Here is a 19,361-nt window from a genome sequence, read left to right on the forward strand (position 1 = left end):
ACTTCACAGGCTTTGTGACCGGGTCTTAGGACCTGTGTTCTGACTTCTCTTTCTTCATCCTGTCTCCTCCTTGGGAAGCTTATTCCTTACGATCTGGACTTGCCTTTGGCTGCTCGCCTCGAAGGAACCTGAGAGTGTTTCCTCCTCTAGCCTGGAAGGAGGTCACCTGGCTCTCTGGTTCCAGAATTGCCAGATAAGAATCACCTGGACAGGACTTTCCTGATGGTGCAGTGGCTAAGAATCTGCCTGCCAGTGCAGGGGACACAGGCTCAAACCCTGGTCCAGGAAGATCCCACATGCCATGGGGAAACTAAGCCCGTGTGCCACAACTACTGAGCCCATGCTGCACGAGAGAAGCCACCGCGATGAGAAGCCCAAGCACCACAACTGGAGAGTTGTCCCGGCTCGCTGCAACCATTTATAGAGAAAGCCCATGCAGCAGCCAAGACCCGGCGTAGCCAAAAAGAAAGAAATTTAAAGAATCACCTAGGCATCTGTCAAACATGCAGTCAACTCAGCCCACCCTGGGGCAGTACTTAGGAAAAACACAGCGTCAGGGCCCTGTGCTAGGTCTGCTAAACCAGTCTGCAGGGGAGGTGCCCCGGTATCTGCATTTTTAGCAAGGACCCCAGGTGATCCTTACCTTCTGGCCCATTTGGGAAGTTTAACCTGGATCAGCTGAAACCCCTGGGTGGGTGATCTTTCTCCTCTCCTCAGGCCCCGGCCTCCAGGGCTTGGGCTTAAGAAGGTGGAATCAGGCTGGAGATGACAGCGCTGATGGAGGGCCTGCTGTTGTCTCACAAAGCAGCTTTGTCGCCTTCGACATTTAAGTCTTAGTCCTCACACCAGGCTCCTGAGGACGATATTATTATCCTCAGCCAATCTATCATTTGTGTCTCTGTTAATCCCTTGTGTTGAATTGCACCTCACTTACATAACTTACCTCCTAGGTCGTATAGACCTAATAGTGTGCATTACTTAGGAAAGTGCTTGGCGCGTAATGAACTCTGGATAAATTGTCATTAGTACTTCCTCTGATTTCTACACCTTCAGATGGCGAGGCCTCGCCTTTCTGTAGTCATCTCTGAATCCTTAGTCTTTGGCACAATACCTGGAATAAAGTAGATGCTTAATAGGCGTTGAAGTGCCAGAGATGAGGATAATATTAACTGCTCTTTATGGAGCATTTAATCTTTGACTTGTATTAACTCGTGTGTCCTTCAGAAGTGCCCTACATAAGGTAGATACTGCTAGTCCCATTTTGCAGATGAGGAAAATGAGGCACAGGAAAGTTCAATAATCAGCTCAAGTTTCCAGAGCTAGTAAGTGATAAGATTTAACCCGAGCATACCTAGAACAATCAAATTCATAGAGTCAGAAAGTACACTGGTACATGCCAGGGTCCCCAGGGATGGGGTGAGGAGAGGAACGGGGAGTTAGTGTTTAATGCGGACAGTTTCAGTTTAGAAGGTGAAAAATCCAATGATGTTCAGAGTTGCAAACAATGTGAATGTACTTAGTGCCGCTGAACTGTACGGTAAAATATGGTTGAAAAAGTATGTTTTATATTATGTGACTTTTACCACAATAGAAAAAAAAAAGCATTAAAAAAGAAAAATATTTAACCCCACAGCCGTGTTCACTGAGATCTCTCCAAGGTTTTGTTTACCTCTTAAATTGAGATAACTTGGAGTTTCAGTTTTAGCATCAGTCCTTCCAAAGAACACTCAGGACTGATCTCCTTTAGGATGGATTGCTTTGGCCACCTCATGCAAAGAGTTGACTCATTGGAAAAAACTCTGATGCTGGGAGGGATTGGGAGCAGGAGGAGAAGGGGACGACCGAGGATGAGATGGCTGGATGGCATCACCGACTTGATGAACGTGAGTGTGAGTGAACTCCGGGAGTTGGTGATGGACAAGGGGGGCCTGGCGTGCTGCGATTCATGGGGTCACAAAGAGTCGGACACAACTGAGTGACTGAACTGAACTGAACTACCACATAATGTGAGCCCTATGACCAAATTACCTTTCAGAACTTTAATAATTTCATCCTCTCACAAAGTACCCATCTCACTACACTCTTACTGACATTATTATTATTAATTATTGGTGAATCATTGTTTTAACTTGCTTTTCTTTGATAAAAAGTTGAGATTGAATATTAAAAAAATAACAAATAAATTGACATAACTTTTAAAAAAAAACAGGGTGTTTTTTTTTTTTTTTGGCTGCACTGGCCTTCACTGTTGTGCCTGGGCTTTCTCTGGTTGTGGCAAGCAGGGGCCACTGTCCAGTTGCGGTGCGTGGGCTCCTCATTGTGGAGGTTTCTCGTTGCAGAGCACAGGCTCCAGGTGCATGGGCTTCAGGAGTTGCAGCCTGCAGGCTCCATACTTGCAGCACTTGGTCTCTAGTAGCTGTGGCTCACAGGCTTAGTTGCCCCTTAGCACGTGGAATCTTCTAGGACCAGGGATCAAACCCGTGTCTCCTGAAATGGCAGGCAGATTCTTATCCACTGGTCCACCAGTGAAGTCCTTAAATTGACATTATTGATCTTCCTCTTTGCTAAGTAAAATTCTTTCCTCTTGCTGTGCTCTCCATGGAGATTGGGAAAAGTTGGTCATTTCCAAGTATAACCTTCACATATACTTGAAAAAGGTACTAGATTCAAACTTCTGCAAGCTCAGTGAGCTCAGTTGTGTTCACCTTTCTGACTTCTCAAAGCATGCCTTTTCCTTGCTTGCCTCTGACCGGGTGGCTGGTTAGACGCAGTCCTCGGGGACAAGTGAGGGTCAGCCGGTCCTGAGCAGTAAGGTAACTGGGCCCTCGCCTTCCCTTCCTAGGAGCTGTACCTGTGGTTTGTGGTCCCCAAGATGCTTGCCTGGCTTGCTCCAGAGAGACTTGGAGACAATCAGGGTTCCAGGACTCCTGGAGTCAGCAGTCCAGAAATGAACACAGACACCTTCATGCCTGGAGAGGGAGGGCACCCCCAGGGCTGGTTCCAGGGTGGCTGTGAGGGATACAGGTCGGCAGAGAGAGGAGCATCTCACGCACGACTTCCTCTCATGTTTTAGGTAAACACTGAGTGAGTGGCAAGAAGGGGCTGGTCAGTAAGCATCTCTGGGAGCGAGTATTCATGAAATTTTTCTGTTTCTCTCTCACCAGTCTCTCTTCATAGAGAGTCCTGCTCTGATGCCTGTCTGAGCAGAAAAGAGTCTGCTTTTCCCTTTGATCCACTTCTCTGCCCCCAATAATCTCTGCCTTGCTTTCCAGATCCTTCAGGGACATGTAGTAATCAGAAAGAGACCTTGGACTTGTGTATTTTCTCCATTTCCTCACTAGTTCCATTCCCAGGTGACGTTGCTGGTCTCTTCTTGGCTGTGAGGCAGTTCTTCCCCTCTTGTCCTTACTGTTCAGTTCAGTTGCTCAGTTGTGTCCAACTGTTTGTGACCCCATGGACTGCAGCACACTAGGCTTCCCTGTCCATCACCAACTCCTGGAGCTTGCTCAAACTCATGTCTATCAAGTCGGTGATGCCATCCAACTATCTCATCCTCTGTTGTCCCCTTCTCCTCCTGCCTTCAATCTTTCCCAGCATCAGGGTCTTTTTAAGTGAGTCAGTTCTTCGCATCAGGTGGCCAAAGTATTGGAACTTTAGCATCAGTCCATCCAATGAATATTCAGGACTGATTTCCTTTGGGATTGACTGGTTTGATCTCCTTGCTGTCCAAGGGATTCTCAAGAGTCTTCTCCAACACCACAGTTCAAAAGCATCAATTCTTCACCACTCAGCTTTCTTTATAGTCCAACTCTCACGTCCATACATAACTACTGGAAAAACCATAGCTTTGACTGGATGGACCTTTGTTGGCAAAGTAACATCTCTGCTTTTTAATATGGTGTCTAGGTTGGTCATAGCTTTTCTTCCAAGGAGTGAGCATCTTTTAATTTCATGGCTGCAGTCACCATCTGCAGTGATTTTGGAGGATCTTAACATTGGCCAGCGTCTGCTCTGAGCACTGTTCTCAGCCCCTGTCTCCATCATCCCCTTCTTGTAGATCACGTGCAGGAACCTCCCCTGGTCACAGAGCCAGTTCATGCAGACCCAGCTTGTCAGACTCGGAGCCCTGCTCTTAACTGCTGATGCTCAGCCTCCTGCTTCCCTCCCCGCCACCTTGTCCCCGTTCCTTTCTGTTCTGATCAGTAGCCTGCATGGAGTTCTTCTGTCTTCTGAGCACCATACCAGTCATTAGGTACCAGAAGTTAGAGATTTAGACACAGGAGTGAAACAGCCTGGGTGAAAGGGAAATTCAAAGGTGTCCCAAGTGTTCTGAGCTTCTCCAGTGCCTGTCAAAGAGGAGCATTACCTCCCAGGAGTGAGGATAGCAGGTCAGAATTGGGAAGGACTTGGCTTTGCAGCCAGAAAGCTTTGGGTTTCTGTGCCACACATGTAACAGCTGTGTGACCCCAGGTGCGTCTCTTCCCTTTTCTAAACCTCCGTTTTCTCACATACAGATGGAAACCACCCTATCTCCCATCCAGATTTATGTGAAGGTCTCATCATTGATTTAGGCAGGCAGCTGATGTATATTGGACTCTCCGTAAATTCCTACTCCTTTTTTTTTATTGCATTTATTTTTGATGAGGTCATTTATCGATGAACTTCAGATCTGTAATTGCAAATAAAATATAGCATAAGAAAAATCTCTTGGCACATGGTTGTTGGCCAATAAATATTAAGCAGAGGGTTCATCTGCATGCAGTCGGACTGGTTTCATGGCCACATAATGGAAAAAGCAAAATGAGAGCAGAGTGGGTAAGTGGACGGCTCTGGGTCACTCGGCTTGTAAGTGTCAGGGCTTTCTCATTAGTTCTGCAGCAGCTCTGGGTCAAGCGAGGATAGCATTGTCTTCCTCTTAGAGAAAATGTGGATCTGGGAAAGCTGAATACATCTCATCCAAGCTTTCAAGTCATTACTGCCTAGAATGGACTTCATCACCAAACGGCGATGTGGCACGACAAGGACTCGGTTTCCTCATCTGTAGGATGGGAGTGATACTGTCCACCCTGACCTCCTCTAAGAGTGGTTCTGGAGATGAGATGGACTATATCATGAAGGAAACTATGACATACAAAGGTGAGCTGGCCTGACACAGGGCAGAATTTTTTTCTTCTTTTATTTTTTATTTAAACGTTTTATTTTGTACAAGATTATAGCCAATTGACAGTGTTGTGATAGTTTCAGGTGGACAGCTGAGTGACCCAGCCATACGTATACATGGATCCATTCTCCCCCAAACTCCCCTCCCATCCAGGCTGCCCCATGACATTGAGCAGAGTTCCCAGGACAGGTGGAATTTCATTGCCAGATTGTAATTTCCCAGGGCTCCCCTATTGCGTCCATTTTCATTTTCTAGAAATGGGGAAAGCATTTGGAAATAAACTGTTTTTGGTCCACACGAGGAGCTAGGATAGAAGTTGAAAGATAAATGCCTCCTCCCTCTGAATATAGCTGAGGTCTGCGGGATAGATGGTGGAGGTATTTAGCGCCACAGGAGAATTTCTGAAATTACTACACGCCTCATTGCATCATTCGGAGAGTAGCTTCGGAACCTAAGCTCACACCTTCACTTTCCCAGCTCCAGCCCACCTTTCAAGGGCCAACTTCAAGCCACACTGCCCTCCCAGTGCTCTTCTGCAGGCCTTATTCTTCCCAACCCCCAATGATCACTCTTTCCTGTGCTATCCATCCACCTCCAGGCACTGAGAAGCAGGGTCTTCAGTCTTGTGTTGATTTCATAAGCTTCATGTACTTATTCACTCAAGAAAAATTCACTGAGGACCTGCTCAATGTAACTCAGGCACACTTGAGTACTTTGGAAATACTCCAGTTCCCATGGAGCTTATAAGTTAACTTATAGACAAGAAAACGACACCTGCATGCACCATTTTGGATGTTGTGATGAGGAAGGACTTGGACGAAGTAACATTTGCACTGATACCTGAAGTATGATTGCGAGCCACCTGTGTGGGGACAACACCCCAGCAAAGGGAGCAACCATAGTTTCTCAGAGGCTAGATGGGACTGGATGTTTATGGGAAAACCTGCTGGAGGTATCCACGTCTGTTGGATGAGCAGAAGGATACAGGGTCAGAGATGAGGTTGGGGACTTCGGCAGACACCTCGTGGACAGGCCACTGAGAGGAGTTCGGACACTTTTAAAGTCCACAGGTTGTCTGCCTGAGTCTAGGCTGAAGGCAAGGCTATGTGTATTAGTTTTCTGTGGCTGCTGTAACGTATGGTCACAACCAGACTCTCTTTCTGTTGAAACAACAGATTTATTCTTAGAGCTTGGAGATCAGTCGTCTCAAGTCAGTCTCACTGGGGTTACATCACTATGTCTGCGGCATTGATTTCCTCGAGGGCCTCTGTTTCCTTTCCTGCCTTTTCCAGTTTATAGAGGTGATCTGCATCCCTTGGCTCTTTGTCCCTTCCTCCACTTTCAGAGCCAGCAGTCACATCATCCCAACCTGTTTGCATCATGCCATCTCTCTGACTTGGACCCTCCTGCCTTCTCCTTATAAGGACTTTTATGATTACGTTATACCCACCTGGATAATTAGGGTAATCTTTGCATCTCAGGCTGTGCTTTAATTTAATCACACCTGCAAAATCCTGTAAGTCAACCTAGTCATAGCTTCAGAGCTTAGGACGTGGACAACCCTAGTGGTTATATCCAGCCAAACAAGCCTGGTGTGTGTTTCCAAACAGTTTTGTGTCTGTGGAGAATGACTGAGGGGCATAAGAATTTAGGCCAGGCCTCCAGCCAGCTGACTGCTGTACTCATCCAGGTGAGCGGTGAGGTGACCTGAACTCGGATGGTGGCAGTGGACATGAGGAGACAGGGTTTGGAGGCCAAGCCTCTGCATCCTGGGGGGGATGTTTGGGCTGTGAAGGTGAGAAATGGAATGAATCAAAGATGACTCCAGGTTTTGATGGGAGCAAGTGCGTTTCGGGTGGAGAGGCCTGGCAGGAAAACAGGGGTGGGACAGGTGATCATTTGCTGGTTTGGGACAGAAAGCAGAATAAATATCTGACAGTCAGCACCCCTACCCTGCTCCCACCTGGATGTTGGGACTCTTGAACTGGTGATGCCCAGCATGGAGGTGAGCTAGGACTCCAGGGTCAACCATCTTTCCTAGAAAAAAAAAAAAAGGTAAGATGGAAAAAAAATAAAAGATTTGGATGCCTTTTTTAATTTCAAAATGATGTATATACTGTACTACAGTTTTTATCATAAAAGTGTGGTTGAAGTAGCACTGGAGTGCCAGCCGTGACTTTGTCAGGTCATGCGATAGAGGTGTGTTAGGGTGGGTAGTGCATGGGATAGCACATAGGGTGGACAGTCTGATTCTGCCACTCGCTAGCTGCATGGTAGGAACCACCTTTGACCTTTCTGACCCTCCCACTCCTCATCACTGTTTGGGAAGTGGTTGTGATATTTAAATGAAATAATACGTGAGCCTTGCATGCGTGGTGCTAGGTGTATAGGGGTTGTTCTGCAAGTGTTCGCCTCCTTTAAGGGAGCAGTGATGGGAAAGAATGTAATTATCATCTGTAATAATAATAACCACTAATTTAGTGAACACTTACTATAACACACTTGCTGGATGCAGGTGTGTAATTTACGTAGATTCACTCATTCAATCCTTACAACCATTTTGAAGTCGTCCTATTTATATCCCCACTTGCAGGTAAGGACCCCGAAGCCCAGAGAGGTTACATTATTCTGTCCAAGGTCACTCAGCTTGGGTTCAGACTGGGGAGGCTGCCATCTGGCCCCCAGGGACCATTCTTGTAAATTGCTGAACTGTACAATCTCTACATGTAGGGAGGAACTGTGGTCACCCCCATCTTACAGGGGAGGAGACCGAGCCACTGAGACATTAAACACAGAAACTCAGCGGGTCGGTGGCAGTTGGCACATTTCTCACTGGTGGATGGATGTTCAGAGCTGAAGCCGATTCTGCTGGGACTCTGAGTCCAGGAGTTCTAGATCCTGAGCAGAAGTTCTGTCTGGAGGTTCTGCATGGATCCAGGCTCAGATGCTCTTGGCTCTCTCCTTCCAGCCCTGGGTCTTGGGAAGGCTGGATTTTTTTGCAAGGTTTTCCCAGTGCTGCTGCCCTTTTCTCCTTTCAGGGGCACTTGACTCAGCTGCCTCACTCAGCATCCTGGTGCCCTGTAGCCCCTCCCACTGGGTCTCCCCCGCCCCTGCCTGTGGCTTGGTGAGAAATTACAGTCTTGAGTGCTGGGGGCGTGTTGGTGCTTCAGCCATAATCCTGCCTCTCTGAGGACTCACAGCCCAGCTGGGTCAGGTGTAATTGCTGGCTCAGCATTTCTGCACTTGGCTCGGGCATACTTGGACATTTAGGAAAGTCTCCATTCCCCTAGAAATGCTTATAGCCAACCTTGGGTGAATCACATTTGATCTTCAGCTTCTGACTTTTCTGTGGATACATACATTCCTATCAGCCTGGAAATGCCTTGAAGGTTCAGACTAGCTCTGCTGCTGCTGCTGCTGCTAAGTTGCTTCAGTCATGTCCCACTCTGTGTGACCCTATAGACGGCAGCCCACCAGGCTCCCCCGTCCCTGGGATTCTCCAGGCAAGAACACTGGAGTGGGTTGCCATTTCCTTCTCCAATGCATGAAAATGAAAAGTGAAAGTGAAGTCACTCAGTCGTGCCCAACTCTTAGCGACCCCATGGACTGCAGCCCACCAGGCTCCTCAGTCCGTGGGATTTTCCAGGCAAGAGAACTGGAGTGGGGTTCCATTGCCTTCTCCGCAGACTGGCTCTGGGGCTCTTCAAATCCCTGTGGATTTGACAACTGTATGTTGTCCACAGTGGAACTGATTCAGTTGTGGAGGAGGTCCTGTATCAACCACTTTTTAAATTTCTTTTTAAACTTACTTGAGAGAGCCATGTCATTGCATGATGTATAAACTTTGGTTTTGTTTGTGTTTTTGGTATTGGTGAGCTACAGTGTTGTCAGGACTAATCTACAGGCAGACCTCATTCTATTGCACTTAGCTTTAACTGTGCTTTGCAGAGTACATTTTTTAAAAAAACAAATTGCAGGTTTGTGACAACCCTACGTCAAATCTATTGGCACTGTTTTCTCACAGCAGTTTCTCACTTTGTCTCTCACATTTTGGTACTTCTTGCAATATTTTGAACTTTTTCATTATTCTTCTTAGGTTGACCTGCGATCAGTGATCTCTTGTTTTAAATTGAAGTATAGTTGACTTATAATGTTAATTTGTGCAGTTCAGCAAAGTGATTCAGTTATATATATATATACACACACATTCTTTTTTATATTCTTTCCCATTATGGTTTATCACAGCATACTATGAATATGCTTCCTTGTGCTATACAGTAGGACCTTGTTGTTTATCCAGACTCTGTGTTTGCATCTGCTAATCCAAAACTCCTGCTCTGTCCCTCCCCAACTGCCTTGGCAACCACGTTTTCTGTCTGTGAGTCTGTTTCTATCTTGTAGATAAGTTTATTTGTGTCATATTTTAGATTTCATGTGTAAGTGATATCATTTATGTCTTTCTCTGACTTATTTCACTTAATATTATAATCTCTAGTTGCATCCATTTTGCTACGAATGGCATTATTTTGTTCTTCTTTATGGCTGAGTAGTATTCCTGTGTATGTGTGAGTGTGTGAGTGTGTGTACCGCATCATCTTTATTCCTCTGTTGATGGGCATTTAGGTTTCCATGTCTTGGCTATTGTGAATAGTGCTGCTATGAACAAAGGGTGCGTGTGTCTTTTATAATTATAGTTTTGTCTGGATATTTGCCCAGGAATGGGATTTCTGTGTGATCATTGATCTTTGATGTTATTACTGTAATTGTTTTGGGACACCATTAACCACACCCATTGAAGATGGAGAAATTAATCAGTTGTTGATAGGACAACAATGGATTCAGAATATTAAATAAATTTATTTGATAAAGCTAAGATTTTGAGAGGACTGACTTTAAAAGAGGCCCTACCATGGGTGAAATGTTATAAAACAGCATTGCATGCTACAGAGAAATCCTCCATGAGAGGAAGAGTCAATCAGTGTGGCAAACTTCACTGTGGCCCTATTTTAAGAAATTGCCAAAGTCATCCCAACCTTCACCCCAGCCTGATCAGTCACTCAACAGCCATCCACATTGAGGCAAGACCCTCAATCAGCAAAAAGATTACAACTCCATGAAGGCTCAGATAGTGGTTAGTATTTTTTAAGCATTATTTTTAAATCAATGAAGCATTATTTTAAATCAATGTTTTTAAATTATAGTATGTACATGATTTTCTTAGATGTAATGTTATTGTACACCTAAGTATACATAAACATAACATTCGTAAACACTGGCGAGCCAAAAAATTCATATGACTCACTTTATTGTGATATTTGCTTTGTTGTGTCTGGAACCCCACCTCCGGTATCTCCAGGCTATGCCTGTGATGAAAAGCTGGGGCAGAGAAGCCTCCATACTTCTCAGGCTGCCCCATTTATTCTGTGTCACGTGTACTTTGTGTTCCCACGAGCTGATGATTCTATACCTAACACAGATGCTATGTTCGTCAGGCACATTTTGGTGATGGCTTGTCCTTTTGAGTGAATCCCAGACTAGTCCCCCTTCACATTTGAAGTTTCATGCACTTAATGCAATGATTCCAATTCACTCTGAAATAAGAGGTTAATTTCTTCTGCAGGTGATCTGCCCTTCAGGGATTCTTCCCTTCTGAGCCCACATGTCCCAAGTCCTTAAGACCAGTTGTCCGCTGGGGTGGGATTTGGGGAACTGGGAATCCTGAGCTTATTTGAGATGAAAATTCACCCAGCATTTGAGTGCGGATTAGTAAAGAGTGTGGAGGAGATTGAAGGCAGAAGGAGAAGAGGGTGACAGAGGATGAGATGGTTGGATAACATCACTGATGCAATGGACATGAACTTGGGCAAACTCTGGGAGAGGGTGAGGGACAGGGAGGCCAAGCATGCTACAGGCCATGGGGTCGCAAAGAGTCAGACTTGATTGAGCAACTGAAGAACAAGTAGAGGAGATACTCCTTTTTGCTGTTGTTTGTTTGTTTTTTAATGACCACCTTTTGAGGAGTATCTTAATACTTTTGAACAGGTAAGAGCTGCGTTACCCCTGATTATTTGTACATTTCATCGTGATCCTGAGGTTTCCTCACCTGCATCCTTCTCAGTTTTGACGCCTCTATTTTCTACTCCTCTGTTCTGTTATTTAGATGGTGGGACAAATATTAGTATTAAAGCCAGTGTGTGGTTGGTACTGGACTACAGTCTGAGAAAGACACAAAGAACTTTGAGACATAGTCCTTGACCTTAAAAAGAAATTGTTCTCTTGGTGGTCTTGGGCGATAATGACCTTTCTCTGTGTGCTTATTCCTCAAAGATAGTGGATCCTTGGAGGAAAGCAGGAGATGAGGTGATAGAGATATTGTTTAGTGGATAAGGAAAGTTACAGGATGATAGGAAGCAAACATTCAAGTCTAAGAGTAGCAATCTCTTTTGGAGGATGGCTCCCAATTGCAATCCACAGGAATTACTGTAATAGAAGTATGTATATCTATCTCTGGGAGTCCAGAAGGAAGGACTCATAACTCTCTGGGGATGGATGTCCAGGAAAGCTTCATGAAGAAGGTGCCTCTTGAGCTTTGTTTTGGAACATGGCTTGGAGTCATCCATGGAGAGTGGAGCTGGAAGGCCGTACCCGAGCTAATAACCTTGTCTGGGGCCTTAAGATTGCAAGGGGGTGACAGTCTCTGCTGAGACCATCCAGTCTTTGAGATCAGCATGTTTAACCAAATTGATCCAGTCGTCTTAGTAGGAAAAGCGCCAAGTACACCTAATACTGTATGGTCTCGTGTGCTGACTCAGCCAGCAGGTTTCTGTTATAACTTTTGAACCTTGAGGAAATCCTGTCTTTGTGCATTCAGGGTGTCCCTTTCTGCTTTTGTATAGTATTAGCAAAGCATTCTCATCCCTTCCCCCACTTCCCTCCATGCCCCCATCCTTGGCCCTCAGTGATTCCGTATTAATAGAAGCGATTAAGCCCGCCTCATCTCATCAGGGAGGAGATATTAATCTTCATCAGGCCCAGGAAGGGGCTGCCTTTTTTCCCCCCTGCTCTTGCCTCCTCTCCCTGGGCTCCCTCCATGAGCTCAGAGACTGCTCCAGTGTCTGTGGGGAGCTCTCTAATCTGCTTCTGCAGATGCCTTTCAGGGGGTCACTTCCCTGCCCACCTCCCTTAGCATCCCTGTATCCAAGCATCACACACTGTAATTGAAGACCACTGTTGGAGGATGGAGGAAAGGGAAAAAATGTTCCCTCAAATGGAAACTCCCAGCTTCATTGTCCGCTGCTGCTAGGGAAATTAGAGCAGGGCAGTACCACAGCTGGAAGCTGTAGGCTCTTTTTGGTTTATGAAATCCTATTCAGCCCTTGGAGAAGTATGCTGGCACCTGGGTGCCTTTTTTTTATGCTCTGTTTCTGTGATTAGCAGTAAGCCGAGGACACTGGATGCCAGGGGGCAGGGCAGGAGGAAGGGAGGCTTGAGGATCACTCAGAGAATTAGGATGGAAAGGATTTTTTCCCCAAAGCTCAGTTTCCCAGCACTTCTGATCTGAACTTACTGCCGATAACAACTTCTCATGCCTTGAGGTTCTATTATGTGCTGGCACAAGGAAATTACATACATTGTCTTGTGGAATCCTCACAGACTTGCCAGATGTGTATTGTTGTTCCATTTTTCAGATGAAGAAACTGAGACTGGGAGTTTCAGAACCTCTGTTGGGGTGGCATGGGGAGCAGCGTGTATGCTAAGTCCCTTTATTCATGTCCGACTGTATGCGACCCTATGGACTGCAGCCCGCCAGTCTCCTCTATCCATGGGATTCTCCAGGCAAGAATACTGGAGTGGGTTGCCATGCCCTCCTCCAGGGGATCTTCCCGACCCAGGGATTGAACTTGTGTCTCTTACCTCTAACCTGAATTGGCAGGCCGGTTCCTTACCACTAGTGCTATGTGGTTGGCTTCCCTGGTGGCTCAGATGGGGAGCAGAGAGGGAACCACATTCTCTCCTTGGTTTCTTGACTCCTCCTTGGGAGAAAGCTCCTTTGCATCCTGATTCTCTGAGTGATCTTCAAGTCTTCCTTCCTCCTGCCCTTCCTTCTGGCATCTAGCATCCCTCAGCTCATCACTAATGTTGTGCCCACTGGACCTAGGAATGTGGTTACAATTTATTGTCCAAGCTGGAGTGCTTTAAAGGATGCTATAATTAGGCTGGGACAGCAGGCATAAATGGGGATGGTGCCTAGTCACTCAGTTGTGTCTGACCCTTTGGACTGTAGCCCACCAGGCTCCTCTGTTCATGGGATTTTTCAGGCAAGAATACTGCAGTAGGTTGCCATCCCCTCCTCCAGGGGATCTTCCAGACCCAGGGATCGAACCTGCGTCTCCTGTGTCTCCTGCTTCACAGGCGGATTCTCTACCCACTGAGCCATCGGGGAAGTCCATTAAATGGGGATTGGCTCAGGGTAAACTAAGACGCTTCTGCTATACCTGGGGGCAAGGGGATGCTTTCATGCTCCTTTCGGAAGCAGAGATGGCATAATGCACATTTCCCTCCCCTGTCTTCTGCAGTCCCCTCCTCTCACCGGGAGTCATCCGAGGTCCCTGAGAGCCCCACTGGCCTGCCACATGCCTGATGCCAGAGGGCATGATGAGTTTGATTCCACAACATCTCAAATAACCACTGCGCCTTCTGCTCAGCATGCAGCCTCCATGCCCAGATCACCTTGGAGGATCTGTTTAACTCCCTCTACCTGGAGGGACTGGCCTTCTCTGCAGCCTTTGAGCACACCTGGGTTGAGGAGATGATTCTTTTTCCCAGAATGGGCTCTATTTGCATTCCACCAGCAATCTTCTTACTCAGAGGGATTCCAGGGACATTAAATTAACAGAAAATGACATTAGCGCTAAGAACCAAACTCGATTATCTGAAATACAAGTATTTATTGTAAGGACTCAAACAACCTCATCTCTGCCTCTCCACGCCTCGATCTCATCCTCTCACAGTATTTCATTAACACCATTTTCCTTTTCGTTGGCAGTGTTTTGGGGGAGCGAGGCAGGTTGTCTCAAAGGCAGAGTCTGCTGCAGTGATACCAGCACAAGGGGAGTTTGTCTGTGGCTTTTCCCCATGTAACTCGCTGGCTCTCCAGGCAGTGGTCCCTGAGTATGAATTCTGATAAAAGCCACACCCTTCCCCTTTGCTTGCCTCATCTCCTTCCTCTGCTCACTTTTGCTCTAACTTGACAGATATTTGTGTGCCTTTATTTGTGCCCCTTCTGTTTTCTTCCCGGAGAAAAATTCCCATACCAGAGCGCAACCCCAAGTCCCCTTGTACATGGGGCTGTGTCCCCATCCACGTTGTGCTCCTGGTCCTTACTCGCACTTCTATTAGAGTGCCTAGTGTAGGATTGGCACTTCATATGCGCTGTAAACAGAAGACTGAGCCCTACGTCATAAAGTTAGAGTTATGAATGCATGTAGAGCACAAAGTACAGAACCAGGCATATAGTAATATTACAAATACAGTTGTTGTTGTTCAACGTTGCTGCTGCTGCTGCTGCTAAGTCGCGTCAGTCGTGTCCGACTCTGCGCGACCCCAGAGAAGGCAGCCCACCAGGTTCCCCCGTCCCTGGGATTCTCCAGGCAAGAACACTGGAGTGGGTTGCCATTTCCTTCTCCAATGCATGAAAGTAAGAAGTGAAAATGAAGTCACTCAGTCCTGTCCAACTCTTAGCAACCCCATGTAGCCTACCAGGCTCCTCCATCCATGGGATTTTCCAGGCAAGAGTACTGGAGTGGGGTGCCATTGCCTCTCCGATTATTCAACGTTGGGAAGGTGATAAAGTGCCAGGTCTTGGTGTAGGTCCCCCTCACTGAAGTGACAGCTCCTCCAGGGCAGGAGCTGTATCGTCTTGCTCAGTTTTGTATCCCCAGGGCTGAATACAGGTGTTGCTAAGTGTTCAATAAATTTAATTCTTATTGCAAGGTAACAGTCCACTTGGGAAAAATCCTTTTGATAAAGATCCTTTAGCCCCCTACATACCTGGGGGTCAGTGTGTGGCAGAGAGCAGGACACAGGGTCTGAGATTAATTAGGGTTCTGTGATAAGCAGATGACAGACATGGCATGTCTTGCAGGCACACAGGGTCATTTCAGGTCACTGCAGGGCTGAAGTAGTGTTTACATGGGGTGCCATGTGTTTACATGGGGTGCCACCACCTCTGTGGAGAGGGAGAGAGGACCCTTCTGACCCATACACTGTTGGAGATGTGGGTGCCTTGCAGGAGGTTTGTTCTTTAGTGTCCAGATGCTCCTCCTTTCTAGACGCTTTGCCATAAGGTGGCTTGGTGTTGGGAGAGTTAAATTTCATGTGGATTACCATCCCCTCAAAGGGTAAAAATGAGTGTCAACTCAAAATAGATCATAGACCTCATAGACATAATGAAAGCTGCAAGGAAGGAAGGAAACACAGGAGTAAATCTTTGGGACCTTGAATTAGGCAGTTGTACTTAAATATGACACCAAAGGCATGAGCCAAAAAAAAAAAAAAAATTGGACTTCATCAGAATTTAAATCTATGGTGTGAATACCATTAAGAAAGTGAAAAGACAGCCAAAAACATAGAAGAAAATATTTGCAATCATATATCTGATAAGGGACTCATATCCAGAATAGATGAAGAACGTTTGTAGTTCAACAAAGACAAATAACCCACTTTAAATAGGGCAAGGGACTTGAACAGACATTTCTCCAAAGAAGATTTACAAATAGCCAATAGGCACTTGATAAAGATGCTCAGCATCATTAGTCATTGGGGAATGCAAATCAGACCCACAGTTGGGTACCACTTCACACCCACTAGGGTGGTGATTATCAAAAAGATAGAAAAGAGCAAGTGTTGGATAGGATGTGGAAAAATTGGAACCCTTGGACCTTGCTGGAGGGAACGTGAAATGGCCCAGGCACTTTGGAAAACAGCTGGGCAGTTCCTCAAGGTTATACATAGTCTACAACCCAGCAATTCTACTCCTACGTAAATGCCTAAGAGGACTAAAAACAGATACTCAAACTTATACACAAATGTTCATAGCAACTTATTCATAATATTAGAAAAGAAACTACCCAAATGTCTATATATTGATTCTTAAAAATGTGATATAGCCATACAGCAGAATGTTATTCAGAACCCACTCCAGTATTCTTGCCTAGAGAATCCCTTAGAGGAGCCTGACGGGCTATGGTCCACAGGGTCACAAAGAGTCAGATACAACTGAAGCGACTTAGCACGCAGCCCGCAAAAAGGAATGACGTATTGATACCTGCTACAGTATGGCTGAACCTTGAAAATATAAGTGAAAGAAGCCAGCCACAAAAGGATGTACTTTTGATTCCATTCATATGAAATGTCAAAATAAGCCATTGCATAGAGACAGCAAGGGTTTCCCAGAGTCAGGGGAGGATAAAACGGGGTATGACAAGAAGTGGGTAGAGGGTTTGTTTTTTGGGTCATGAAGTCATTCTGGAATTGGATGGTGGTGATGGTTGCATAACTCTAGGGATATACTAAAAACCACTGAATTATGTACTTTAAAGGGGTAAATTTTATGATTTGTGAATTATAATGTCTCAATAAAGGTGTTATTTTAAAAAAGAAAACCAATAGATAAAAAGGGAGCTGTTTTGGGTAAGGCAGGACCAGGAGGCCTGGGTTGTCTCAGCTGTTCATTGTCTTGACCTCACCTTTCAAGGTGTTCCCCGAGATGCCATCACCTTTGCAAGGGGCAGAATCTGGAGGGCCTCTGTGTCCTCTGGCTTGGGTATCATCTGGTTCTAGGAAACTAACGTGAGGGATGTCAGGGCAGCAAGAGGAGGTGTGGAGATGGTTCCCTTTCTCTTTTAAAAAATATTTATCTTTATTCGGCTGCTTTGGGTCTTAGTCGCAGCACTAAGGATCTTGTTTGCATCATGCGGGATCTCTCATTGAGGTGCCCACCCTCTGCCATTGTGGTGTGCAGGCGCTAGAGCACTCAGGCTTTGGCAGCTGCTGTGTGTGGACTTAGTTGCTCCATGGCATGTGGGATCTTAATTTCCCGACCAAGGATCCAACCCACGTGCACTGCATTGCAAGGCAGATTCTTAACCCCTGGGCCACCAGGGAAGTCTTAAGACGTTTCCCTTTCCGTTTGGTTCTGACTCCCTGGCTGTGAAAGGGGTGTGCCCGCCAACCTCCCAGTCTAAATAGAAATAGGAGGTCACTGCGATGACTTGGCACTTGAAGTACAGGTCAGTTCTGTGCCAGAGGGGAAGCAAGGTTGTTAGGAAAGAGAAACTTGAACCCCAACTTCCCTCCCCCATTGTAATGTGAAGGTTGAATGAGACTTCCCTGCCAGTTCTTGGGACAAAGGCAGACAAAGGGACAAAGTAAAAAGTATGTTGCAAATGGCCACGAATATGTTGCAGAGCACTGTAGTGTTGTCGCAGTTCCGTGCTTCAAGCCCTTCCATGGTTTCTTGATTCTATTAGGATGCGAGCCATTGTCAAGGCCTTGAGTGACCTTATCTGATCTTCCATGCCCTGACCTGTGTCACCAGCCTGCTTGCTGGACAGTCCTACTCTCTCCTGGTCCTCCATTCCCTTGACCGTGCCTGTGATCTTCTGTCCTGTCGGTGAGCTTGTGTTTGTCTTTTAAAATCCAGCTTTTCACCATGTTATGGGTTGACTACTCTCCCTACCCTGCCACCTGCCACAAACAATATTGAAGTTACAATTCCCAGTGCCTGTAGATGTGACGTTACTTGGAAATAGAGCCTTTGTGGTGGGTCAGGTTAAGATGAAGTCATTAGGTGAGGTCTAATCCAACATGACCGGCATCCTTACAAGGGGAAATGTGGATGCAGACATGTACAAAGCAAGGACTCGAGGAAACCTAGACACAAGCCAAGGAGTGCCTGAGGCCACCAGCAGCCAGTAGAGAGGCCTGGGACCATTCTCCCTCAGGGCAGTCAAAGGAACCAACCCTGCTGGCATCTTAATCTTGGACTTCCAGCCTGCAGAAATGAGAGGGAAGGCATTTCTGTTGTCTGTGCCATCCTGTTTGTGGCACTTTCTTATAGCGGCCCCAGGAAATGGATGTGTACCATCTTCATGAATAGTTTTCTCCAACAAACCATTCGCTACTTCTAGCTCTTTATCATTTGGCTATTATACTTAACACATTACATTATATTTAATTCTGTGTGTGCCTCTGAATAGACTGTGATGGTAGGGATGACCTGTTTGAATTCCTAAGGCTTAATGGTATATATGTCATACAGGAAGGACGGATGGATGGATCAAAAAGTCAGCTAATCTTTCTTGATTCCAAAAGAGAAGAGCTAAGTTCTTTGTATCAAAGCTAAAAATGCAAATTAACATTTGAAAGATAGATGTGTCCCCTCTATTTGAGTCTCTCTTTGGCAAGCAGTCTTCGGGCATGCATATCCCAACATAAATAACTTTGGATGTGTTAAAGAGGTCACCAGTGTTTAAGTTCATTAAATTAATGTTGTCATTTGAGTTGCTGAGTGTGTTGCAGGTTGTAAACTATTCACTGCATTTCTGTGATTCTGCTGTAGAGTTACCTTCAGGAATATGGGGTGTATTAAAAATAGAGTTGCTTCATACTATAGAGTCCTAGACCAGGAATTAAACAATGCAGGTCTACTACTTAATGCTGTGTAGATTTTATTTGTTCATCCACTCAGGTGTTCAACCAAAATTTAAATGCAAACATTCTGCCAGGATCTCTAAATATCAGGGGTACAGAGATAAAAGCAGTAAGCTGTTCCCCTTTAGGGGCTTGTAGTCTGGATGGTGTGTGAGAGATGAATGAAGTGAAATTATTGTTGTTGTTCAGTCACTAAGTCATGTCAGACTCTTTGTGATCCCATGAATTGCAGCATGCCAGGCTTCTCTGTCCATCACTATCTCCCCGAGTTTGTTCAAACTCATGTCCATTGAATCAGTGATGCCATCCAACCATCTCATCCTCTGTCACTCCCTTCTCCACTTGCCCTCAATTTTTCCCAGCATCAGGATCTTTTCCAATGAGTCAGCTCTTCACATCAGGTGGCCAAGGTATTGGAGCTTCAGCTTCAGCATCAATCCTTCCAATGAATATTCAGGGTTGATTTCGTTAAAAGTGATATGATGGT

The 19,361-nt window shown here is 45.8% G+C and overlaps 1 protein-coding gene across 6 annotated transcripts in view; it reads left to right on the forward strand.

Annotated features, from left to right (window-relative positions):
- Window positions 1–19,361, forward strand: part of LARGE1 (LARGE xylosyl- and glucuronyltransferase 1) — a 458,303-nt gene that overhangs the window by 18,765 nt on the left and 420,177 nt on the right. Inside the window, exon 2 of one of the 6 annotated variants that reach the window (XM_055574716.1) lies at window positions 17,692–17,834. The exons of the other annotated variants lie outside the window; for them this stretch is intronic. The gene's annotated coding sequence lies outside the window, so the exon portion shown is untranslated. The remainder of the gene's footprint in view (window positions 1–17,691; window positions 17,835–19,361) is intronic. 6 annotated transcript variants of the gene reach the window in all.

This window comes from Bubalus kerabau, chromosome 1 (assembly GCF_029407905.1).
Source record: "Bubalus kerabau isolate K-KA32 ecotype Philippines breed swamp buffalo chromosome 1, PCC_UOA_SB_1v2, whole genome shotgun sequence".
NCBI lineage: Eukaryota > Metazoa > Chordata > Mammalia > Artiodactyla > Bovidae > Bubalus > Bubalus kerabau.